We start from the raw sequence: 12525 nt of genomic DNA, 5'->3' as shown, positions 1-12525 counted from the left end.
ATAATCCACATTTTTTCCCCTCCCTCTCTTTGCAAAAAGATTTGGCAATTTTTTTCATCCTCTTTCTGTTAGTGGAACCTTGTTTTTAAAGAGTTTGTTCAAAAGCTGCCTGAATTTCCTATCAGGAAGAAACAATAAACCTGGAAGTAATGGGGATGGGGAAATCAGGCTAAAATTTGCTGCTTCAGACTTGTGTTTTCTCCTAATTATTGAAGTGGAAACAAAGGTATGGAATTGCAGCCAGGATTCTTCAGTGTCCATGGGGAGGTTGACCAACCAAATGTAACTTAGAATGTCATGCTGGCCATTATCAATCATTTATTTGTCTTAATTGGTATCTGGCCCCAGAGAGGCCACATTCTGGGTTTGGTCATCTGGTTGGCTGGAGCCAATGATCTGAAAGTGATGAAGTTGTTCTTTGTAAAAGCTCTGGTCAGTTTTAGGCTGCTAATTGCTATAAACCTCAGCAGGAGAGGACAGCGCAGCAATAGAGGGAAGGGTTTGAATGCAGAAACTTAAGATACAGTACTGGAATTATTTTCCCCAATGTCTTAATCTCTTTTGCTAGTCACATTTCAAGCTACAAAATTGATTATTTCTGGTATTGTAGAAATATGATCGGTTTTTCTAACTACAAAAATATTACATGGGCTTTATTGCCCATCTGGTAACATATCTATTCAAACAATTAGACAACTTGTCATGTTGACACATAATGTAACATTGCAACTAATAAGAGATTAAATGACAAAACTCAGTTAAACACATAAACATACAGTATATCCAGGGGTGGGATTCTACTGGTTCTGTCCACTTCTGTAGAACCGGTTGCTCTGAAAAGCAGCAAACAGATAGCATATATAGAACCGGTAAATGTAAAATGTAAAAGTACCAAACCGGTAGTTACACTGGTCAGATCCCACCCCTGAGTACATCAATATCTTCTAAGATACATCTGCTCAATTAAATGTATTTGTAGGGGGCAACAACAATTATTATTCATAGTACTGGATGTTTGAGAACTGAAGAGTGAACTTCTTATGACTTAAAAAAACCCTTAATGCTGGTAGGATTATCACTCCTTGTCACAATCAACACCAAACAGTCCCAAGATATTATCTTCGCTTGTCCCTTTGCTGCAATACCCCCTTTTTTTGGTGCTTCTGGGGTTATTGTTATAATATAGTCTTTTATTTCATTTCATTTCTAATTCACACATTTGGAAAACCAGTACTTTCCCATGAAATCATAAGAGAAAAAGTGCCTTTAACCATTAAATGACACTCTACATCTCTTTCCACTTTTCAAAGTTTTTTTCTCTTTTCAATTGTATTAATTCTGCTAGTTTTCAACCATTAGCTCTTTTAAATATAGTCAATTCCAGGCAAATCCAGAACTCTATCCAATGCCTAATTAATGCCAATTTCTGTATTTTATTCCAAATTTGGTCTCCAATTCTGTTATAGTCCTTTTATAATCCAATTACAATTACCTTATCATTTCCTCTTATTTTCCATTTGCCGCTGCCACACTCTTAAACGAGGGCTCTTTCCTTCTGTTTCTCGGAGTTGTCAACCCCCCCCAAAAAAAATCCTTTGTCTAGTTACATGCTACTCACTGCTTCACTGCTCCAGCACACACTTAAGTCCCGGAAGCTTTCCGTCTTCAGGGCAGCCATTAAAACTGCTGTTACCTCCTGTCTTCAAGGGGAGTATACCTAGCCAGGGAGGGGAGATGCAGTTCCCCTCAACCTGGCTGGCAGTCTCCCCCTCTTCCCCCACCCCTCCAAGGTGGGTCCAAGGTGGGTCCAAGATTTTCCTGTTGGGACCCTCCAACAGGAAAAACACAAATCGAAGCCACGCATGATCGCGGTCTTCAGTCTGTCTTCGATGGAAGTGCTACCGGAAACTGTTGAGTTGTCCCTTGTCACATTTAACTCATCTGTTTAAGAGTGCTTGGATGAACTGGCAATGAAATTTGCAGGAATAGAATAGAATAGAATAGAATAGAATAGAATAGAATAGAATAGCAGGAAGGTAGTTTTAACCTCTTTCTATATGTTGTTTGGATCACTGGAAGGGGGAGGGGCTTCCTGCTTTGGTTTTCTCTTCAGCTTCAGCCTCTTTATTAAATTATGATATTCTTTATTAAGCATTTTTAAGACAAGGAAAACAGACACAAAAAACAAAAAGAGGAAAAAGAAGCCAAAGGGGTCATGTATAGCAAGAAATTGATAAACAGAGTTTACAAGCATCATAGAATTAGATTAAAAATTTGATTATTTCATTGATAAGTTTTAAGTAACCAAATGCACAGTATAAGCTAAAAATCATTGTTAAAATCCAAATTATATATGAACATCAATGTTCACAATAACAATCATCAAGAGAGATTAAGAATTACATCAATGTAGTGTTATAATTCATGGTTTCCAAATTGAATTAAATTTTGTGTCAGATGTACTTTTTTGAACAGTACTATGTGTTATGTCTGTTCTCTGTCTTGGGTTATTTATGAAGTAATAAAGGCCAGATAATAAATATAAAACAAATAGGAAGCTATAAAAAGCAGGAAATAGACAAAGTTTATAAGGTAGCAAGTGTTGTCATTCTGGACAGCTTTAAGATGCGTGGTCTTCAACTCCCCAGCAAGTCCCCAGCAGCCAGCATGAGTTGAAGTCCGTGCATCTTAATTAAAGTTGCCAAGATTGAAAAACACTGGCTAACAGGTTCAACATATACTTTCTCAGTTCTAAGCAAGCTATTAACTCAGTGTGTCTTCTGAAATTAGCATCCTGTGTTCACCGTAAATCAAAGGAAAAGATTCTTTTGTTATAAGCAAAGATTTGACAAAAACTGAAGGAAAAAAGTGACAGAATGGAATCTTATTACATAGATAAATTTGGGGGATTTCATTATAATTATGTTGAAGTCTTTCAAATATCAAGCACTCTCCTCTTTTTGCTGTATTAAAATTTATCTACTGCTCCAAAACCTCTTTAAAATTCCATTCCGCTGGAGATAAGTAATAGATTTCAGCTGCACAGTCCAAGGCCATTGTCTTCTGGCAGCATAGAAACAAACGTACTTTCATGTTATTTAACATCGAAAAAATAAAATGGCAATAAATCCCAGAGATAATGACACTCTTTTTAAAACTGTATTCAGAGAGCCTGGCCATCTAATTCCTTTAGAAATGCTGTGAGAATTAGGAACTATTGAACCTCACAGCCACTATAAAAGTAATAGTTAAATATTTCAAAAGTATAAGAGATGGCATAGACCTCTTTGGTTCCCAGCTGTTTTGAAGGTTTCTTGGAAATGAATCCTCTGCAATAGATCTCATAGATGGCTCACTTATTTAGCCTTCTGTGACCAAATAGGTTCTGCTATCAGGTGGTGCTCAGCAAAGGTAGGGTGATAAATGGAGCTTCCCTTTCTGACAAAGGAGTCATGTAGACTTCTGAGATACACACACAGAGAGAGATAAATGGACGCTTCAATCCATACATTGCCTTTCCCAAACAATTTCTTTCTTATTATCTGCTCAGTGAATAGGAGCTTGCAGAGTTGGTGCACTCTGAGTTATTTTAATTTATCAATGTCATCTGTTGGGACCTTAGAAGAAGCAGCACTTTCCCTCTGAAATGAGGTTCCCCTGATATCCAGATGGCCCTCTGTTGTTGATGAGTTTGGTGAGGAGTGGGGGAGAGGAAGGAGAGAGGGAGAGAGTCTCTCCACAGTTCATCATTTTTTTACCCTATATTGGTTTTATTGCAATTTCTTTGATTGCTGAGAGCCTTCCAGAGTACCTCTTGCTATCATTAAGCCAGGAACCATGGGATATTGAACAAGAACCTTACCTTACCTGACTGTGTTGTGGGAAGTAGTGGAAATATAGGTACCCTTGCTTATGTCACTGAAACTTTATCCCAGGTAAGCAGACCAACAAGTGAGGGTTAGGATGGGTGGGCAGGGACCATGAATTGGCACTACAGAGTATGAATGGGTAGGCACTAAGAGTATGATCAAGCAATTGCCATTGACTGATACTATGTGATGTGGATAGGTAGGCACTATGGAGTACAAGATCCCCATGCCACCCAGGGATTCATTAGGAGAAAAAAATGGCAGGACCAGGAGTGATGATACTCTATATAGTATGTTGAATGTATGTTTTACAGACTGTCAGCAAGGGGCCACCAGTACAGATTAGGTGACACTAACTGGAGCTCACTGATGGTTAGACTATATCTCCTATTACTGAATCTGCCTTTAAAATATGTAATGGGAATTGCATTCTCCTTGTTAAATACAATTGTTATACATTTTAAAATTATTGTTTCTCCTAGTTACTTTAAAAAAATATATATAAGGATTTTAAAATACACATTGTTTGGGGGCCTTGGTATTGTTCCACCACATCTTATGACAGATTGCACCTTAGTTGTATGTTTTCCCTTCTCCTAGGGTTACTGTCAAAGAAAGCAGAGAACATTTGCAGATGTCCAGAGTGGTCTTTTTCTTATTAGGAACAAATAACAATCATTTCTGCACTTAAGTTCCTGTTTGAACTATGATTTATAAACAAAACATTGCAAATATGCCAAGACAGACAAGCTGGATGAGAAAAAGAAATAGCTGGAATAAACAGAACTTTAGATCTGGAAGATTTCAGCATTATAAGAAACAATGTTAATTAATTTTAAATTCTTCCGGCCTATGGATGAAGGGCTCTTTGTTTTCTGACTGGGTTATGCTTGTACACATACCAATTTCTTTCTGCCAATTCTATCACAATCTTCTGGCATGGTGTCATTTTTCAAACAAATCTGTGTAACTTGGTGAATACATGGTGAAAATTGAATCTACCTTACAGATAGGATATTACCAAAGTGAATTTGTAAATGTACAAAGAACATGGAAAACACATCCAACAGTAAGGATGTCATTTTAAGCTCACAGATATGGGAATGAATCCTACTGAATTAATTTACAAGTACTTTTGAAAGAATGAGCCAAAGAAAAAATTGCAGGCAATTTATGGTACTCTTGGATCCAGCATTAGAAGTGTAAGTACAGTAGTCATGGTGATCCAGAGTGCTTTTTATCAGTATAGATTATGTCCTGACTATAAGCCCATCCAGACAAAGTTAACATATTATGGGTTACATATATTCTGGTAAAGATTATTGCAAAGCACTACAAACGAGGCTACTTTTGAAGATGGATTTCAACTTTAGTTAAACCTAAATTGATAAAAAGTTTTGTTGGTAGAAATGAACTAATCAGATTGTTTCAGTACTGTACTTTGCTCCCAGCTCATTTCTGAACCCAGTTCAGAATATTGATATGAACTGCAATGATAGTTGTATAAGGACTGCTAAATGCAGGGTTGCTTATATCTGAGTAGCTGTGCATAGCCCTGCTGTGTGAACGATCTGAAAACTTACTATTAGCATACATTTGCTGCACGTTTGACTAATATCCTGTAATTAATTCATTTCTAGACACTGAGTAGAGACTTTCCTGAGTTGGTAGTTGCAAACAGTGGCTAATTGTCAATTTCTAAGTAACTTCAAAGGTCAGGACTGCAGCTGGATAGCTTCCTTCTGGATTTTATTCATCTATGACCTCAATTTCCCCAATAACAGATTACTTTATTTAACCCAAACAACATTCTTGGAATGAGATTTCTGTTAATGAAACCAACAACTGTTTAGAGAGATGAAGTGGCTAGACTAGATGAATCAGCACCACCATCAAGCTTGAAATCCTGAATTTATATCTATTTTCCTTTTTCAATAAGCTCTTATTTATTTGTTTAAAGGCTCCTCCAGCAAGAATTCTGTGCCATTCGGAAAGCAGCCCTGAACCTCTTGATTCCCACAATGTCAGTGAGGTTAGAAAGTTGAGATAATTTATTACCTTATTAGCAGCTCAGCTTCAGTGTAACTGACATTGTTGTGAAACTAGGTTTTTGCTCTGAACTGTGAGGTCTTGTAAAGGAAATGCTACTTTGTTAGCAGTTTCTCCTTACTAGCATTCAGATGCTAGCAGGGATGAAGCATTTCATTTTTTTCTTCTTTTTTCTTTAATGGGATGAGGATGAAGAAGACACATGGTATCAAGAAACAAACATGGATATTTGATCCAGGATTAATTATTCTTAACTTTTGGAATGGTTCGAGATAGAGAAGATGCCATGGTAAATTTTCTAGGAATTGATCACAGTAACACTTCGTTAACAGAGGGTTTTGAAACTTCGGTCCGATCTAAGTATAGTACATAAAATTATATATTGCAATGTCCTACCTTGTCATTGAATACTTCAGCTTCAACCATAACAATACAAGAGCACACAATAGATACAAACTCAAGGTAAACCGCACCAAACTTGATTGCAGGAACAACGACTTCAGCAACAGAGTGGTCAATGTCTGGAATACTCTACCTGACTCTGTAGTTTCTTCCCCAAACCCCCAAAACTTTAACCTTAGACTGTTTACTATTGACCTCACCCCTTTCCTAAGAGGTCTGTAGGGGGTGTGCATAAGCACACCAATGTGCCTACTGTCCCTGTCCTACTGTTTTTTTTTCTTATATGTATCCATTTCATGTATTCATAACTATGTTTATACTTATACCTGTTATAATTGCTTGACAAAATAAAATAAATAAAAAAATAAATAAAAACATTCTTGTTACTACAGGTTTATAGGACAAGACAGTGGTTTTTATTCCTTGAGTGATTTGAAATTGCCAGAGGTGAAGACAATTTACAGATCACCTTGAAGCTGACTTAGTTATGGCATGGAAGTGCCCCTATGTTTTCAATATTCTAGAACTTTCATAACATAATCACAATTCCTTGGAGATTGACTTCAGTTTTTGAAAGGGCACAGACATAGTTTTCTAACTGTATTAAAATTATTTTAAATAAAAGTACCCTTAAACTAATAACTATTAATGTAATAACCACAAACTAGTTTGTGTTTAAAGACATGCTTGTCTCTTATACGCTTTTCTAGTTTTAGAGACTCCAACATATTTTGCTTCAACAGTTAATCTCAGCTATCTTTACTACCCTTCAGTAGTAACTTTTTCTATAAACCACTAGGGCAGTGGTTTTCAAACTTAAAACATCCAAGAAACCCTTCTCAATGTGAAAAATGAGAGTGGAACCCATGCAATATATGTTTCATGTAATACCTTGTCACAAATGTCTTTCTTTTAAGCAAAACAAAGGAACAAAGATCTTATAATTTTACCATAACCATGAAAGTAAATTGTCATGTAGAATCCCTGGGTGATTCTCATGCAATCCTGGGGCTCCGGGGAACACAGTTTGAATGAATACTGCAGAACAAGAGCATACCAAGGAATGGCATTCATGACAGAAATATTAATAGAGATGTAACCAGAGAAGAATATCTCCACAAATGGAGCACACACGCCCATGCTTGCCCGTTGCTTGCATAGGTGGGGATGCAGACTTCCATGGCCTGAAGAGGTCAAGGCCTGGTAGCGCCCTGTGACCTGGAGGTTGGGGATCCCTGTGTCATATTAGCACATATTTGTTTCCAGGTTATTTAGCTGGTTAACTTCAATCCAGTAAATTACAAAGAATCTTTGTTGTTTACTCCCATGTTGTTTACATCATTGTATTACTCCCATGAATTCACAGTGTCATCCACTGTTTTATCATTTTTGCGCCTTCCAAACCTGTTAGAGTTGCATCCTTAAAGCAGCCACTAGTTCCTTGCCTCCTTTCTGTTGATCTGCTTGCCCTTATTTTTAGGAGAACGGTGTATATAAAAACCTCTATTTATTTGTCTTACACCTAAGAAGATTTGAACAGTTGGTGTTTTAAATAGCTACTGTATTTGTAACTTTGGGTAAAACAGATGTTGTGATTAAGAATAATTAAAAACTGAACAATCCTTGGTTCAGATTGCAGCACAATTATATAATCATTGAATGTATTTGAACAATTTACTCTCCCTCAGCCTAACCATTTCCAAGTATGGAAATAATAATTCTGGTTCCACCATATGGAATTGCTAAAAAGTTAATTCATATATGCTGTTCTAAAACAATACCTCCAGAGGTTCATTTAGTACTTATCTTGATTAGGTTCCACAAGTTGTTAAAAACATGGCTATTTTCCCAGTCCTTGGGATAAGATATTTGTCAGGCCCCGGATGACAAGTTGGGATAAGGTGTTTGTAAGGCCTTGAGTGACAGGTTGATATTTGGTCTGCCTAGACACTTGGAATAACAGTAAAAAAAAAAAAAGAAAGAACCTATTTTAAATATATATTGCCTAGAGTCATTCTCGAGTTACATGGCTTTTAAATCTAGTAAATCAACCAATTAATCAAGCAAGCAAACAAACTACTGTAAATCTTTTCATTACAGTCCTGAATCGGTATTCTACTGGTTCGGCCCAGTTCTGCCCAGCTGGTAGCAGCAATGAGCAGCAGAGACCGAACTAGTTCTCTCCACCACTCTGCTGTTGGGCCCACCCACTCACCTGGGCTCCCATACTCACCTTTATCCTCTGAATTTGAAGCGCAGTAGCTTTGTGCGACACAGAAGAGTGCTGTGTGGCAGCTGCTGAAGCGACCGGGATCATGCAGGCTTGCAGGAGGTGAGTTAGAATGCCTCTGCGCCTGTGTAAATGCCTCTGCGCCTGTGTAAACGCAAAGTGAGTGTTTGACACACACATGCAAAGTGCACCCACCAAGCCATGCCCACTGAACCTGTGGTAAAAATATTTCAATCACATCATTGTCCTGAATGCCTGCTTATCTTTTACTCCAGTACAATCCAAGCAAATCTCATTTTTTTCTTCTCTTAGTTATTCATTTTTTTCTAGGCTTAAAGTTCAATTTGTCTCATTTCCATATTAGTTTAAGATATTTTAAAATTCCCTTTTGAAACTATATGTTTGTGCTCTGTTCTCTCCTATACACATAGTGCTTGATGAAGGGGGAAAAAACATTCTAAGATAGGAGTTAATGAATAAAAACCAGTTGCATCAATCTAGATCGAGGCCAGAGGCTAACAAAGCCTTGAGAACTCAAACTCTAAGCTATTAATCAAGAACAGGAAGATAACTTGCTCAGATGAGATTTTAACAAGGGAGGGGGGAGATCCCTTTTGACTCTGTTCTTTGGTTCATGTCTTGGTTCATACTGAGCAAACATACTCTGCCTCAATTTACAAACAGTTTACTGATGGGTGGTATGACAGTGAGCAAAATATAGGAGGTGAGAACTTGAAAGAACATCTATCCACCCTGGATGAGTTCAAATGATGAGGACCAGATGGATTACACCCCAAAGTTCTGAAGGAGTTGGCAGATGAGATCTCAGAACCACTGAACCATATCTTTCAAGGATCCTGGAGCACCGAGGAACTGCCAGACAACTGGAATAAGGCTGATGTAGTTCCCATCTACTAAAAAAAAAAGGGGGGGGGATGGATCCAGAAAACTATAGATCTATCAGCTGACACCAATACCTGGAAAGGTTCTAGAAAAGATAATCAAGCACCAAATCTGCAAACACCTAGAGGCAAAAAAAATCATAAGCATGGATTTGTCAAAAGCAGATCATACCCTCTTGTTGCATTCTTTGACAAAGTGACAAAATTAGTGGACCACCAAAATGCTGTGGATATAATTTACTTGGACTCCAGTAAGCATTTGATAAAATTGGCAACAACCTACTACTTGTTAAGGTAGAAAAATATGGGTTAGACAGCATCACCAACAGATTAATTTGTAACTGGTTAACCAGCCATACTCAATGTTTAGTTCTTAATGGAACTACATCTACATGGAGGGAAGTGAGCGGTGGGATGTCCCAAGGCTCTGTCTTAGGTCCAGTACTCTTCAATATCTTCATTTATGACTTAGAGAAGGGGATAGAAAGGGAACTCACCAAATTTGCCAATATTAGCCAATACTCCGGAAAATAGGCTCAAAATACTGTAGCTGCCAAAATAGCCAATGCAGTCCTAGTTTGCATTAATAGAGAGGTGAAGTGTTAATACCACTTTATAATGCCTTGGTAAGTCTGCATTTGGAATATTTAGGTTTGGTTACCAGGCTACAAAAAAAATATGTTGAGACTCTAGAAAGAGTGTAGAGAAGAGCAACAAAGATGATTAAGGGACTGGAACCTAAAACATACTGTATGAAAAATCGTTGCGGGAACTGGGTATGTCTAGTTACTGAAAGGAAGAACTAGGAGTGACATGATAGCAGTGTTCCACTATCTAAAGGGCTGTCACAAAGAAGATGGGAGTCAACCTATTCTCCAAAGTATGTGAAGGCAGAACAAGAAGCAATGGATGGAAACTAATCAAGGAGAGAATCAACCTAGAAATAAGGAGAAATTTTCTGGCAGTTAGAACAATTAATCAGTGAAGTCTGTAGAGATCCTCAGCCATCCAGCTCATGGTTGTCCCAAAGGTCTTTTCTGTCAGGGAATTCTGACCCACACACCCTGTTTAGGTGGATAGCTATAGAAAGACATGAAGCAGAATGAGAAGAGGCTCTAGTTGCTTCGTCCTGAGAGAAATACGACTTCAGCAACAGAGTGGTCAATGTCTGGAATACTCTACCTGACTCTGTGGTTTCTTCCCCAAACCCCAAAAACTTTAACTTTAGACTGTCTACTATTGACCTCACCCCTTTCCTAAGAGGTCTGTAGGGACGTGCATAAGTGCACCAACGTGCCTACTGTCCCTGTCCTATTGTTTCTTTTTGTTTTTCTCATATGTATCCATTTCATGTATTCATAACTATGTTTATACTTATACTTATTTTGTAATCGCTTGACAAAATAAATAAATAAAATAAACATTCAGAGTAGTAATTTCTCAGAAAAAGAAATGGATTGTGGAAGGTTGGAACCATAGGGATTGTGGAATCAGAGGAACTTATCCATGTGCAAGCCTGTTGAATTGAAAACTTTATTGGGGGAAAGAAACAACCTCCCTGCCATTGTGTTCACCCAGCTACTAACTTTCAAAATGCAGGGAAATTATTCTGAGATTTCCCATCTTAATTATAGCTCTGATTGTGGACTGTGGAGCCTAAGCTAATTAACACTGTCTCCTCACATGTCAATTAGAAGCTGGGAAAACTAGGATCTCAGTTTTATAATGACAGGTCTGAGGTCTCATCAAGATATGAGGTTGACTTGAGCCATCAAGAACATTCAAATATTTTTTTAAAAAGCAACAAAATATCTTTGTTTTGTCAGTATTGTTTCTTCTCTATTGTTATGCAGGAAGCATCTGATACTGGACATGCCTAACCATTAAAAGCTTCTAGTTTACAGCTGATGATAATAATATTGAGCTAGAAAATAGATCCTAATAACAAGCATTAGTCTTGATGGTTCACAGTACAATAAAGGCTACAGAAATGAAAATGTTTCATATAACTGTAGAATTGTATTGTTCTTTTTTTGTTTTATAATTGTCTACATAAAATATATACAGAAAAGAACTTCAGAAGTAATCAGATAGCACAAGAAAGCATTCTGGTTCCATTTCTGTTTTCCTTTGACTTGTTCAAATATTGGGGCAAATCTACAATATCACAATCAAATCTAATAACTTAAGCTCTGTGATTCCAACATACAGTTTTAAGAATCTGTAATTTAATTTTCTAGTATATGTTGTTGTTGAGTAAGTGGAAAAAATTAATGTGCTTTTCAGCATATATGAGAACTTATAAAGAGAAATATTAAAGGAATAGTACTACCAATTACAATGTTTAGAATATAATTTTTCAGGTGAAATGGTACTTGTGTAAAAGATTGCACATACACACATCCCGCCCCAAGAGGATATTGGTACAAATCTTACAAAATCTCTCTTTTTCCATGCTGGGATGGGAAGCCTTCAAACATTTGTTTTTCAAGAGATTAGGACTTGAATTTTCCCATTGCTCGGTCCCTCTATGTTTGAATTCTTTTTGTTTTTCATTCCTTTGTACTGTGGTCAGCCCACTCAAAACAGGTAGCTGAAAATTTCTGTTGGCTTAAAATTTCAAATGGCTTCAATCCTTTTGCTCACTATATTCCTCCTCTGTGTCTGATGTATTCTCTGTATTAAATTGAATGGTTTATACTTGTCATGACTGGTCTGGCTGGTAGGAGAATCCACTGATCCCCCAACTGGAAGAAACTCTCTCTATATCCCAGTGATCTCTGGGGTAGCCACTTAAAGAAATAAGGGTCCAATTTGCCACTTGAAATGTTTCATTTAAGAAACAGACATGCCATAAATTTAGTAGCATGGTAATATGTAATATATCCACAATGCTGTTTATATGTTTTGATATATACGTACAGGCATACAGAGCTCGTTATCTTGCATTACAGCATTATTCCATCTTTCTAATCCCTGTAACAAATGGTAGGACTTAATTATATTTTGGAATTGACATAATTAGGCATGACTGAGGGTTCCTGGACCTCATTCCTTAATCTGTGAGAAAAGC

Source organism: Pseudonaja textilis, chromosome 3 (genome assembly GCF_049901715.1).
Source record: "Pseudonaja textilis isolate UNSWEBS1 chromosome 3, rPseTex1.2, whole genome shotgun sequence".
Taxonomy (NCBI): domain Eukaryota; kingdom Metazoa; phylum Chordata; class Lepidosauria; order Squamata; family Elapidae; genus Pseudonaja; species Pseudonaja textilis.
The sequence above is the reverse complement of the archived record's forward strand: the minus strand, read 5'-3'. Positions refer to the sequence as shown.